The 14,874-nt window shown below is 44.9% G+C and overlaps 1 pseudogene; it reads left to right on the forward strand.

Annotated features, from left to right (window-relative positions):
* Positions 1 to 12,890: 12,890 nt before the first annotated feature.
* On the forward strand, positions 12,891 to 14,277 carry LOC136498839 (UDP-glycosyltransferase 89B2-like; annotated as a pseudogene).
* The last annotated feature ends 597 nt before the right edge of the window (positions 14,278 to 14,874 follow it).

Raw genomic sequence — 14,874 nt, forward strand, 5'->3', positions numbered from 1 at the left:
AAAATTTTTAGAGCTCTAAAGTTTAGAGCATTGGATCCAAATATACCCTTATTTCAAGACGTGCGAATTGCAGAGACGTGGAAGCTGTGCAAGCCGTCGAGTAACTTTGAAGCCGCAAGCGAGCCGCCGAGCTAGTCTTGGCCGGGTTATCTCGGCAGCGGCATACCTCGGCAATCTGCGACGGGACCCAAACGCCCCAACGCGACTCACTGCATTACTCTAAACGCAACTCGCGGCGGTAAAGTATTGTTTACAGAGTCAAGGATGACCCCGTCCTACTCGAATTGGGGCACCACCTCCGAGGCTTCAGCGGGTTCAGGCATTACTGCCATGCACCGGAGCCAACAATTGGCTTTTAAGCCAGCTCTAATCATTTTTATCATATTTTAATAGTAATAATTTGCTATACCATATTTACAAAAACAATAACAAAGCATCTAAAACTATTTCAATTCAATTTATGTTGTGCCTATTCACCAAAAGTGAACAAGAGTGGACTCAAGTGGATTCTTTTCGTCTCTTAACACGGGGAAAATATATTAGGTAGCTTATAATATATGTTGAATAATGTTCAAGTAACCAGCCATATTTCCATTGTCTTGTTCTAAGTACTTCCGCACGACCATAATTCAATGGTTCTTAACATGTAATAAATAAGAATAAAGCATATGTATTAGGATGATCCACCTTTTTTTTAACTTGAGTGCACAAAAGAATTTTCTAATAGGACCATCTGCTACTGCTAGACTGCTATACTTCGGACAGCCTAGCAATATAACCACTACGATGGTAAAGCAATTAAGCCATTGCTTAAGAGAAGGAGCACTGTAAAAATATTAACAATATTAGCCTATAATATTTATAGAAGAACTTAAAATTTCAAGTCCAACACAACAATGCTCGGGAGAAGAACTACAAATTAATTAATCTGAAATATTTCCTAGCTTTAGTATTTAGGAAAACAAAAATCAGATTCTAACACTAAAGAGCACGAGCAAATTTGGTTTTCTGAACTTTTAAAGGATATTGAAAATTAATCTCACTAGGATTTACAGCAAACTGACTTCAGTAAGTAAATAGACCAGCAACAAGATGAAAAATGGCAAGTCAGAATAAATTAGTTCCCTAGTACAGCAATATTGATTATTGGCAATACTAAAGTAATCCCTATGGACTATGCAGAAAATAGCATTCTATAGCAGTAAGTACTAGGGAACAATATTGATTATTGGCTTCAGTAAGTAACAATATTGATTATTGGCAATACTAAAGTAATCCATATGGTAGGCAGAAAATGTTAGATATTATGGGCTTGGCCCATTTATTTAATATCTCTATTAAACTCTATGGTCCGTACATATACATTAATGATTTTATACCATATGGGAATTTAATCGAGAGGCGACTCTACTTAAATACTTGATCATTGATCGATCTATTTGAGAAGTAAAAGTGAATCACCTGGATGCCACACGCGCGCGCGCGCCGCCGCCGCCGCCCGGCCCGGCCCGTGGGCGTGGGCGTGGCAGGCAGGCGAGCGGACGGGCGGGCGAGGCCTTTATTTTTGAAACTCCATTTCCGTTTCCTATGACGAATTACGAATTGATTGGAGGTTAACTCCCGTGACTTCTGGCTCTCCGTCTCCGTCTCTCCCACCGCAGAAGGGAGGTGTGATCCCTCGGTGCCGTCGACTTCTCGTCTTCTGGCCTCTGCCTATAAAACAAATCCTCCCTTCTCGGTTAAGTTCTCTTGGCGAAATACACACCAGAGATGGAAGAGTAGGCCTCCGGAACGCGTCTCCGTCGTGGGCTTCATCTGCTCGGGTGAAGACGGGCGATTACGTTTTTGGGGAGTGTCGGTGGTGACACGACTACTCGCTGCTGAACCTGTAGCGGTGCCTTTTCACGGCGTCCTTTTCTGCACTGCATCGAGCGGGACGACTACAACAGCAAAGCACCACCATGGCTTTTCCTGGTGCGAGCGGCTCCGCCGCAGGGTATAATCTCCTTCATCCTCTTCTGAGTTTCATTATCAATATCATGATGTTCCTAGGCAATACTGCTTTCATATTCAACATGCTCTGTTTGGTTGATTTGGATGATTATGCTAGTACTGGTTTTCTGGTTTCTATTAATTTTGTGATCATCATGATCTTAATATTTGAGAACACATCTTTTATATTTGTGATCATGTCTGTGATGCTTCAGTTATGTAAAACGATCATGTCTGTGATGATTCAGCTATGTAAAACAATGTTTCACATATGTTCTGGCTCTATAATTTGTCTTATCATCATGTTAACATTTGTCGTGAATTGTTTCTGTCTTTTTATTCATGACTTCACTCTCTTTTTTATTGCGTTATTTTTATGGATTAAAATAAATATGAAAATGCCTTATTTTTCAACAATCCAAAAACATAAATTTCAGGCCATTTTCATATGTTGGCTTTGCGGGTATGCTAAAGCCTACGCCGTTTGAGGGCACTCACTACAAGAGGTGGCATGAGAAAGCCCTTCTGTGGTTGTCGGCCATGCGCTATGGTCATGTGCTCAATGAGCAACCTGCTACTGTGAGATCCGATGAGGATGAGCAGGCTTGGGGACATGCTGAGACCATGTGCAAGGCTGCACTGTTGAGCATCATCAATGATTCTCTAGTTGATGCCTACATACCACTCCCGACTGGCAGAGCTGTGTGGGAAGCCCTTGAGGCCCGGTACGGTCTTTCCGACGCCGGTTCTGAGCTGTACATCATAGAGCAGTTCCATGACTACAAGATGGTTGATAACCGTCCTGTAGTCGAACAGGCTCATGAGATACAGGGACTGGTGAAGGAATTGGAGCTGTACGGCTGTCCTCTCCCTGACAGGTTCGTGGCAGGTTGCATTATTGCTAAGCTGCCACCTTCCTGGACTGATTTTGCTACTACCTTGAAACACAAGAGGCAGCAGTTTAGCATTGCTGAACTTGTTGGCACTCTTGATGTTGAGGACAAGGCAAGAGCAAAGGATGTTAAGGGAAAGAGCAAGGGTGGGAATGGTGAGACGACTACTAGTGCACATGTGGTGCAAAAGTTTCGTCCTAAGCCACAAAAGAAGAAGCCCCAGCAGGAGCTTAAGCAGAAATCCACTACCTTCTTCAAGAAAGGTAATAATAAGAAGATGGGATTAGACAAGGCAAAGATGAACTGCTTCACTTGTGGGAACACTGGGCACTTTTCTAGAGAGTGTCCTGAGGCTAAGTGGAAGCCTCCACCAAAGGCGAAGACAGTCAACACCATTGAGACTGATGCAGACGCTGCTGGGTATGGTAATTTATCTGCATTTACAGTTTGTTCCTCACCTGATTGGTGGGTTGATACAGGTGCAAATATACATGTGTGTGCTGATAAGTCCTTGTTTTCTTTTTACCAGGTCGGGAGGAGTGGAGCCTTGCTGATGGGGAATGGCGCGCGTGCTGGTGTTCATGGTGTTGGTACGGTGGATCTGAAGCTTACTTCGGGGAAGACCGTGCAACTCAAGAACGTGCATCATGTCCCCTCAATAAGGAAAAATCTTATTAGTGGCTCTCTGCTATGTCGAGACGGTTTTAAACTTGTGTTTGAGTCGAATAAATGTGTTATGTCAAAGTATGGAACCTTTGTTGGAAAAGGCTATGAGAGCGGAGGCTTGTTCCGCTTGTCTTTGGTTGATACTTTACCTCTTGCAGTGAATAATGTCGTTAATAACGTTAATGTTGAGATGAATGTTTGGCATTCTCGATTATGTCATGTTAATCTTGGTTGCATGTCCCGCTTAGCTGGTTTGAATTTAATTCCTAAATTTGACGTTGCCAAAAGCTCCAAATGTCATACATGCGTTGAGGCAAAACAACCTCGCAAGTCTCACAAGGCAGCTGTGGCGAGAGAGTTGGCTCCACTTGATCTCATCCATTCCGATATTTGTGAAATGAACGGAATTTTGACAAAAGGTGGTAAGAGATACTTCATAACGTTCATAGATGATTGCACTCGATATTGCTATGTGTACCTAATTAAAACAAAAGATGAGGCATTACATTATTTTAAAACCTTTAAAGCTGAGGCTGAGAATCAACTTGAAAAGCATATCAAACGGTTGCGGTCCGATCGCGGGGGAGAATATTTCTCTAATGAATTTTCTGAGTTTTGCGCGGTGCACGGTATAATTCATGAGAGGACACCTCCATACTCACCACAATCCAATGGGATTGCTGAAAGAAAGAACCGCACTCTAACTGACTTGGTGAATGCCATGTTGGAGACAGCTGGTTTATCTAAGGAATGGTGGGGTGAGGCAATTTTAACTGCGAATCATGTCCTAAATAGAGTGCCCACAAAGAACAAAGAAATCACTCCATTTGAGGATTGGGAGAAAAAGAGATTAAATATTTCTTATCTTCGCGTTTGGGGTTGTTTGGCCAAAGTGAACGTGCCAATAAACAAAAAGCGAAAACTTGGACCAAAAACTGTAGATTGTGTTTTCTTAGGCTATGCCATTCATAGTGTGGGCTATCGGTTTTTAATAATAAATTCTAGTGCTCCTGATATGGCTGTTGGAACGGTCATGGAGTCTAGAGATGCCACGTTCTTTGAGAATGAATTTCCAATGAAAATAGGTGCATCTAGCATGTCTAGTCATGATCCTATTCCTGAACTTCATGAATCAAATATACACGCTGATGATAACACCCATGAGCTTGAGCAAAATCCTGAGGAGGATGATAATACTGTCACTCGAAGGAGTAAGAGGCAAAGAGTTGCAAAATCCTTTGGAGAAGACTTTATTATATATCTCGTGGATGACACTCCCACAACCATTTCTGAGGCATACTCTTCTCCTGATTCTGACATGTGGAAGGAGGCAGTGCAAAGTGAGATGGACTCCATTATGTCCAATGGGACGTGGGAAGTGGTTGATCGTCCATTTGGTTGCAAACCTGTGGGCTGTAAATGGGTGTTTAAAAAGAAGCTGAGGCCTGATGGTACAATTGAGAAGTACAAAGCTAGGCTTGTTGCTAAGGGTTATACACAGAAGGAAGGTGAAGATTACTTTGATACTTACTCACCTGTTGCTCGATTGACGACCATTCGTGTGTTGCTATCCCTGGCTGCCTCACATGGTCTTTTCATTCATCAGATGGATGTTAAGACAGCCTTCCTAAATGGAGAGCTTGAGGAAGAGATCTACATGGATCAGCCTGATGGGTTTATTGCAAATGGTCAAGAGGGTAAAGTTTATAAGTTATTGAAGTCCCTGTACGGCCTAAAGCAAGCCCCCAAGCAGTGGCATGAGAAGTTTGATAAAACTTTAACATCAGCCGGCTTTGTTGTGAATGAAGCTGATAAATGTGTATATTATCGGTTTGGTGGTGGTGATGGTGTGATACTATGCTTATATGTGGATGATATATTAATATTTGGCAACAATCTAAATGTGATTAAAGAAGTAAAAGATTTTTTGTCGAGTAACTTTGAGATGAAAGACTTGGGAGAGGCTGATGTTATTCTCAACATTAAGCTTTCAAGGAAGGAAGGAAATGGTGGGGTAACTCTTATGCAGTCTCACTATGTGGAAAAGGTCTTGAACCGATTTGGGTACAATGAGTGTACGCCTGCTCCTACTCCGTACGATCCAAGTATTCATTTGAGGAAGAATCACAGAATTGCAAGAGACCAATTGAGATATTCACAGATAATTGGTTCTCTTATGTACCTAGCTAGCGCAACCAGGCCTGATATCTCGTTCGCTGTAAGCAAACTGAGCCGGTTTGTGTCAAATCCTGGAGATACTCACTGGAATGCTCTTGAGAGAGTGTTGCGCTATTTGAAAGGGACAATGAGTTACAGCATTCACTTTTCGGGGTATCCGAGGGTACTAGAGGGTTATTGTGATGCTAATTGGATTTCTGATGCGGATCAGCTGTATGCCACGAGTGGATACGTGTTTCTACTTGGAGGTGGTGCTGTTTCTTGGAAGTCTTGCAAGCAGACTATCTTAACGAAGTCTACAATGGAAGCAGAACTGACCGCATTGGATACCGCTAGTGCTGAGGCAGAGTGGCTCCGTGATCTCCTGATGGATTTGCCGATTGTTGAGAAACCAATCCCAGCAATTTCCATGAACTGTGATAATCAAACTGTGATCACTAAGGTAAACAGTTCTAAGGATAACATGAAGTCCACAAAGCATGTGAAGAGACGTTTGAAGACTGTCAGAAAACTGAGAAACTCCGGAGTAATTGCATTGGACTATGTCCATACATCAAATAATCTGGCAGATCAATTCACTAAGGGTCTGTCACGCAATGTGATAGAAGGTGCGTCGAGAGAACTGGGTTTGAGACCCACATAGAGCCATCAACAGTGGTAACCTATCCTATGTGATCGGAGATCCCGTGAATTAGGATGGCGAAACAAGCTGTTGATTGACTGAGGGAGAGACCCCTTAGATTATAGCTCAGTTCGTTGGAGATGCACCGTCTCTCTAATACTGTTAGGCAGGATGATTAAGTTCTTAATGTGATCCGAGCGGCTTGGTATAGCGGGGATGTTGTCCTACAGAACATCCTATAAGGAACACACCTATATGAGCTCGATTGCTAGTCACAATCTATGAGATGTGGGTAATCTCTAGATGCTCATGAAAAGGCCTCGAAGTGTGACTTATATGCTTCAAAACAGAGGGAAGGCACTTGGCAGCCTAGTATCAGTTAAGAGGTTATGTGAAACTCATCTCGCACAAAACTGTCAATTCAAAGTTCTGTCCATTGTTCAGTTGTGGATGAGTGTAGCTAGCTCTCTAGATGGATGTTCAACTTAACAGTCTCCAACGAAACACTGGTATATAAAAGGAATGTGGTTCTGAGAATTTCAAACTGCGTACCCTAGAGTTTGGTGGGGATTGTTAGATATTATGGGCTTGGCCCATTTATTTAATATCTCTATTAAACTCTATGGTCCGTACATGTACATTAATGGTTTTATACCATATGGGAATTTAATTGAGAGGCGACTCTACTTAAATACTTGATCATTGATCGATCTATTTGAGAAGTAAAAGTGAATCACCTGGATGCCACACGCGCGCGCGCGCCGCCGCCGCCCGGCCCGACCCGAGCCCGTGGGCGTGGGCGTGGCGAGGCGAGGTAGGCAGGCAGGCGGGCGGCGGCGAGCGAGCGGACGGGCGAGGCCTTTATTTTTGAAACTCCATTTCCGTTTCCTGTGACGAATTGATTGGAGGTTAACTCCCGTGACTTCTGGCTCTCCGTCTCCGTCTCTCCCACCGCAGAAGGGAGGTGTGATCCCTCGGTGCCGTCGACTTCTCGTCTTCTGGCCTCTGCCTATAAAACAAATCATCCCTTCTCGGTTAAGTTCTCTTGGCGAAATACACACCAGAGATGGAAGAGTAGGCCTCCGGAACGCATCTCCGTCGTGGGCTTCATCTGCTCGGGTGAAGATGGGCGATTACGTTTTTGGGGAGTGTCGGTGGTGACACGACTACTCGCTGCTGAACCTGTAGCGGTGCCTCTTCACGGCGTCCTTTTCTGCACTGCATCGAGCGGGACGACTACAACAGCAAAGCACCACCATGGCTTTTCCTGGTGCGAGCGGCTCCGCCGCAGGGTATAATCTCCTTCATCCTCTTCTGAGTTTCATTATCAATATCATGATGTTCCTAGGCAATACTGCTTTCATATTCAACATGCTCTGTTTGGTTGATTTGGATGATTATGCTAGTACTGGTTTTCTGGTTTCTATTAATTTTGTGATCATCATGATCTTAATATTTGAGAACACATCTTTTATATTTGTGATCATGTCTGTGATGCTTCAGCTATGTAAAACGATCATGTCTGTGATGATTCAGCTATGTAAAACAATGTTTCACATATGTTCTGGCTCTATAATTTGTCTTATCATCATGTTAACATTTGTCGTGAATTGTTTCTGTCTTTTTATTCATGACTTCACTCTCTTTTTTATTGCGTTATTTTTATAGATTAAAATAAATATGAAAATGCCTTATTTTTCAACAGAAAATAGCATTCTATAGCAGTAAGTACTAGATAATGTACAAAGAAAATAGCATTCTAAAGTATATGTTGATCAAAATGTATAAGAAGAAAAAAAATGCCATGGACCAAGTTGGGAAAGCATCAGCAAATCAACATCTAGAATCTTGCTCTCAGTGGTCGCCGCTTTTCTCAAATTTTCCTGGCCCTTTTGGAGAGCACGGGGGGACGGAGGAGGACCGGACCGATGCGCGGCGACATCCATGGACTAACAGTGGAACCCGGAAAGCTCACAAGCGACTCACGCCAGCAGGGTTGCACTAGTCAGTTGCAGTTGCAGGTCCTTCTTCGCCAACCACGCTTCGACAGCGATTGACGATGGCATGCATCTGCCAGTTTAATTTTTCAGACCTGCTTCCTACTATTGACCAATATCGACTGCAAACTTGTGCGGCAGTCAAAAGAAAGTGCATAGGGTTGGAGATGAATCGGATAGCTGGACGAATTTGACCGACTGAACCGCGCAAAAGCTTCAGTCATTTGAAAAGCAACATATCTGCTGGTCGATCTGCTGCTCTAGTTCGAGTGGGTCTCCATTTTTTCTTCAACGACAAGCCCATATCTGCACTTATAAAAATGTTCTCTCCTAAATAAAAATAATGAAAATATTGTTTTCCCTCTCCAGAAAGTAATGAAAAAGCTCGTTTTCTGAGGAGTCAAAACGATCCCAAATTTATACTATATAAAACATTAATATTTATGATGTCTAATAATAAATATATATTACTTGATTAATTATGGAATAAATTTTTATAATAAACTTTCATTCTCTTTTTATCCATCCATCCATGCCACGTGAACTTTCATGATGTAACGCACTGCTCCCTCAGTCCAACACGAATAAGTACATATACTATTTTTGACTATTTTGATCGGTCAGGAGTTTTGTGCTGTTCTTTTCAAAACTGTCATATCACATAGAATGGAATGAAACATGAATAAAACACTTATTCTCAGTGAAAAGTTTTATTCTATGGTTTAATATGCATTTAATTTTATGACCCATAAAGAGTTGGTAATTGTGAGAGTTTCGTCCCCGTAAAACTTATTTTCTTTCTCTTTTCTTAAAAATGTTATCACATCATCGAAAATGCTTATTTGATAGCTTAGTAGCTACAAAATAACTCTGATGCCCACTGGGAATGCCCTTGGAAGTAGCAATTTGACTCATTGAAAAAAGAGACCTCTATTCTTTCATGGAAACATTCTAAGAGCAACTATATTTTTTTAGGAAGAACTACTAAGGGAGAGAGATTCCCCGCCTAAATTTTATTAAAAAGAAGAAGAGGGAAAGAGAGAGGAGAAGGTTGTAAGCTTACAGTCGGCTTAAATAAAAAACCAAAAAACTTTGTGAGAGAGACAAATGGACTATATATTAATAGTAAAGAACTAACTACTATATAAGTGAGCTAAGAGATGAGCTGCAAATATCCATATAGCCAGAAGCAAACTGTATTATTAGTCTTTCTAAATGAGGAACGGCAATGGAAGACTTTATTAACCAATAATAATTACCTTGGTCGAGTATTTGTTAACATGAGTTATAACCCCAACCGTTCAGGTCCATCCATTGTCCTTGTCCGGTTGTCTATGGGCACGCACACGCCCCCACTGCAGTTGTTATTGGAACCATAGGCTCGACAGAGTCGCGAGCCACCAAACTTTTTACAAACTCTGGGAGGGGGCTCATCCAAACATAAGACTCACCCCGGATCCCAACTCAACCCTAGGCTAGCTAGCTCATGCACGGCAGAATTGTAGTTTCTAGGGATTAAACACTACTGCAGAACAGGAAAACACTGCCGGACTTTGAACCGGCACGAGGTAATCGGCAGTGATGACTCTTTGCTACCACTGCCGGTACTTCACCCGGCACTGATAGGCCTTAGAAAACACAAAAAATAGGAATCCAGCAAGCATGCTCGTCCACAAATCATACAAGAAACTATTCATACATCACAAACGAGGAGAGATTCATACAAGAAACTCGGCTGCCACCGCAGTTCATCTAAGAAATAATTCATACATCACAGACAAACGAGGAGGGATTCAACACATTACAAATCAACTCATACATAAATCGATTCGTCCATCACACACAAAGGAGAAGGGTTCAACACATCAACTCATCGACAAATTGAGATTCCACAAATTGATTCATCCAACATACAGGGAGGGGCGGGAGGCCAGGAGGAAGAAGAAGCCGCCGGGGTGGATCTGCGCCAAGCCGCTCGCCCGCGCCAGGAGGAAGACGAAGTCACCAGGTGGATCCGCGCCGAGCTGCTCGCCAGCGCCAGGAGGAAGAAGTTGTCGGGGTGGATCTGCGTGCCCCGCTCGCCAGCGCTCCCGCGGGGTGGATCCGTGCTCGCGCCACGCCGGTGTCCCGACCGCTCGCTGGCGCCCACGGCGGCATGGTGCCCTCGCCGGAGTGGAGCGTGCCGGGGTGGATTTGGGAAGATCGAGCGGAGGGGTGAGGAGTTGGGAGGAGCAGAGAAATAAATCTAGGAGAGAGAGTGGAGAGAGATGAAGAAAGGTGTGCACGGTGTCAGTGGAAAGTTTACCGGGATGAATAAAAATTTTGGGTCTGGAGCCTGTGGAACACTGGAGGTTGGGTAATGCAACCGATAGTGATAGATCGGCTTTTATTACTAACTGACAGTTATAATATTTATCATTGTCAATTTGTTAGAAGATCTGACAGTGATAGGTTTTTTTCTTTACGAACCGGCAGTGATGCATCTATCAGTCGGTTTTTAAAATTTTGGCAGTGATTGTTTATTCTGTAGTGTACTACTGAAAAGAACATCATTATACACGAGTAGCGAGGTCCGTAGTTGCAGGAGATCACGAGTGTCTCTTAGCAACATCCTACTAGCTGCGAGGTCCATAGTAGACGATTGGAGCGCCTCCTTCAACACCGATGAGTCCACTTCGAGCTGTATCCGAGATATTCCATAGCCAGTCGCGGATTGCAATGCTTTCGCACAAGCCGCTGTTTCGGCAGTAATCACGCGGATTGCAATTTCGGCAGCAATCACACTTCGCCATGATGGTCCTCGATGATGAAGCCCAAACCACCTGTCAAATTCTCTTGGATGAAGGCACCATCGCTATTGATTTTCAGTTGACCCGGCGGTGGAAGGAACACACGCCATCTCGATCGATATTGTCTACTTAACTCCCCACCTTTCATACTGGGTCTACTTCACCCCTAACTATGAAACTGTCTGTTTTACCACCTGAACTTTTTAAAACCGTCTATTTTACCCCCTGGGCGGTTTTCAGCGGCGGTTTTGCTACAGTAACAGCGTTCGGCTACAGCAACGGTGGGTTGCTACAGTGCCCGGTGTTTTGAATTCCTTTTTTTTATTTATTTTCGATGAATCATAGTAAATCATAGAAAAATCATAAAATAAAAAATCTAATTTTATTAGACTCCACATGAGTAGATCTACACAGTGAATATATAATATGGTATGCTTTAGTACAAATTTTTTTTGTAGCTTTAGATTAATTGGAAAATCCAATTTTGTCTGTAATTAATTAGAATTTATCTATAACTAAGTTATACATAGTCCAATGAGTACGAAATTTTTACTATAGTTCAAGCATACAATAATTAGCGTACCATAAAAATTTCACCACAATTGGACCATAGAAGCTGCAACTATGAATTATTCCAATTAATTACAGACAAAATTAGATTTTCCAATTAATCTAAGGCTACAGTAAAAATTTTGTATTAAAGCATACCGTATTATATATTCACTATGTAGATCTACTCATGTGGAGTCCAACAAAATTAGATTTTTTATTTTATGATTTTTCTATGATTTACTGTGATTTTTCAAAGATTCACCGAAAATAAAAAAATTCAAACCCACCATTACTGTAGCAAACTCGCTGTTACTGTAGCAAAACCGCTGTCAAAAACCGCCCGGAGGGTAAAACAGACGGTTTCATAGTTGGGGGGTGAAGTAGACCATGTATAAAAGGTGGGGGTTTAAGTAGACTTTTTCCTTTGTTTGTACCACAATGTTAACAATGCATGCATTTTTCAGACCAACTTCCTACTAGGGTTGGTGTATTGACCAGTCGACTGCAAATTTCTGCAGCAGTCAAAAGAAAGTGAGTCGGATAGCTGAACGAATTTGACTGACGGAACTGAATCGCGAAAAACCTTCAGTCATTTGAAAAGCAACATATCTGCTGGTCAAGATCGAGTTCGAGCGGGTCTCCATTATATTTTTGTCTGGGAACTGAACGACAAGCCCATCCATCTGCACTTAAAAAAAAATCTCTCATAAAAATAATAAAAATATTGTTCTCCCTAAATAAAAGTAATAAAAATCTCATTTTGTGAGGAGTCACGACAATCCCAAATATAATAAAATATTATATAATAAACCATTAATATTTATGATGTCTAATAAATATATATTACTAGATTAGTTATGGAATAATTTTTTATAATAAACCTACTTAAAGATAGAAATGCTGTTACTATTTCTATATGGAATTAGTTAATCTTGAAACTATTTGATCCCTAAGATTTCCATTCTTTTTTATCAATCCATGCCATGTGAACTTTCATGATGTAAAACGTACTACTCCCTCAGCCCAAGACGAATAAAAGTAGCAATTTGACTCGTTGAAAAAGGAGACGTGTATTCTTTCGTGGAAGGAGTACGTACATTCTAAACGAGGAACTGTAACGGAAGACTTTATTAACCAATAATAATAAACTTGGTCGAGTATTTATTAACCTGTAGCGCCCTTGTTTCCATCTAAGGAAAAAAAAACCCAACGGCTCGGGTCCATCCATTGTCCTTCTCCAGTTGTCCATGGGCACGCACGCGCCGCCACCGCAGGACCTTGCGAGCAACGGCAGAGGCGGCGGCGGCGGCGAAGACCCGCACGTGCTTCTCGTGCCGTACCCGGCGCAGGGCCACATGCTGCCGCTCCTGGACCTCGCGGCGCTGCTCGCCGCGCGCGGCCTCGCGGTCACCGTTGCCTTGCCGTCACGTCCGGCAACGCCGCTCTGCTCGCGCCGCTGGTCCGTGCGTGCCCGTCCGTGGCCGTGCTCGCGCTGCCCTTCCCGTCGTCGCCGCTGCTCCCGCCGGGGAGCGGCGAGAACACCAAGGACCTCCCGCGCCACCTCTTCCGGCCCTTCATGGCCTCCCTGGCGGCGCTCCGCGCACCGCTCCTCGCCTGGTGCAACGAGCAGAGACGGCACGCCCACCGCGTGACGGCCGTCGTCTCCGACTTCTTAACCGGGTGGACGCAGCCGCTGGCCAAGGAGCTGGGCTTGCCGCACGTCACCTTCTCCCCCTCCTGCGCGCTCCACCTCGCCATGTCGCACGCCCTCTGGCGCAGCCCGCCGACGAGGAGGCGGTCACGTTCCCGGAGGTCCCCGGCTTGCCTACCTTCCCGTGGCGCCACCTGTCGGGGCTGTTCCGGCAGTACGAGGCCGGCGACGAGGTGTCCGAGGCGATCCGGCAGCTCTTCCTCTGGAACCTGGGCAGCGCGTGCTTCGTCGCCAACACGTTCGCGTCCCTGGAGGCGGACTACGTGACGCACCCGCTCCCGGACCTGGCGTCGAAGCGGGTGTTCGCCGTGGGTCCGCTGTCGGACGCCGGCGTGGCCACCGCCACGCCGGGCGGCGACCGCGGCGGGAAGCCCGCGGTGGCGGCGGCACGGGTGTCCGCGTGGCTGGACGCGTTCCCGGATGGCTCCGTGGTGTACGTCAGCTTCGGGACGCAGCAGGCGCTGTCGGCGGAGCTCGGCGGCGTTCGTGTGGGCGGCGAGGGCGGGCACGGCTGTGCCGGACGGGTTCGAGGCGGCCACGGCGTCGCGCGGGCTGGTGATCCGCGGGTGGAGGTGCTGCGCCACCGCGCCGTGGGCTGGTTCCTCACGCACTGCGGCTGGAACTCGGTGCTGGAGGCGGCCGCCGCCGGGGTGGCCATGCTGGCGTGGCCCATGGGCGCCGACCAGTTCACGGACGCGCGGCTGCTCGCGGAACGATGGCTGCGGCGATCGCCGCGGCCGTCGGGGAGGAGGGGGAGACCGTGAGGGAGCGCGCGGCGGAGCTCGGACGCTTGGCGGCGGCCGCAGTGGCGGTGGGCGGGAGATCGCACAGGGACCTGGAGGAGTTTGTGCAGATGCTGCTGACCAAGGTCGTGTAACCACCGACTTTCAGAGACGTAGCGCTCCTAGTCCTAGTACGCGCCGTCGCGCCCTGTCCCATGATGCTCCCTCGAAATAACATACTTTTTTTTAATGAAGCAAAGTGTGTCGGACGGCCGCTGATTGTTTGTTTACGTGAGCATAAAACCAGGATGGAGACAACCAATTTCCTGAAAACTCAAAATAATGGGTTTTGTGGAAACGGGAGTTGTTTTTCTCAAAACTGAAAACTGGATAACTAATACCCACTTTATGTACCAAACACGATTCCCGGTAAATACGATCTTAACTAACTAACTAACTAACAAATCAGAACAGATTTTGCGGAAACTCGGTGTTAAACTAGTTTTATCTAAACCAATCTATAAACTCTTCATCCAAACAACCACTAGCGGTATAGTTGCAAACTTGTTTAAATATTCAGGCACGCGACATGGGGTGTAAATATGATCTCATCTCCGCGCTTCATTGGGGCCTAGGCTGGGTTGCTTAGCTAGTGATGCAATGCAACATTTGGGCCTAGGCAATCCCACATATGTAAGCATAATTATGTGAGCAACACGCCTAATTAAACCTATAATTTTTTTGAGCAGAAA

The sequence above is a fragment of the Miscanthus floridulus genome, chromosome 13, assembly GCF_019320115.1.
Source record: "Miscanthus floridulus cultivar M001 chromosome 13, ASM1932011v1, whole genome shotgun sequence".
Lineage (NCBI taxonomy): Eukaryota > Viridiplantae > Streptophyta > Magnoliopsida > Poales > Poaceae > Miscanthus > Miscanthus floridulus.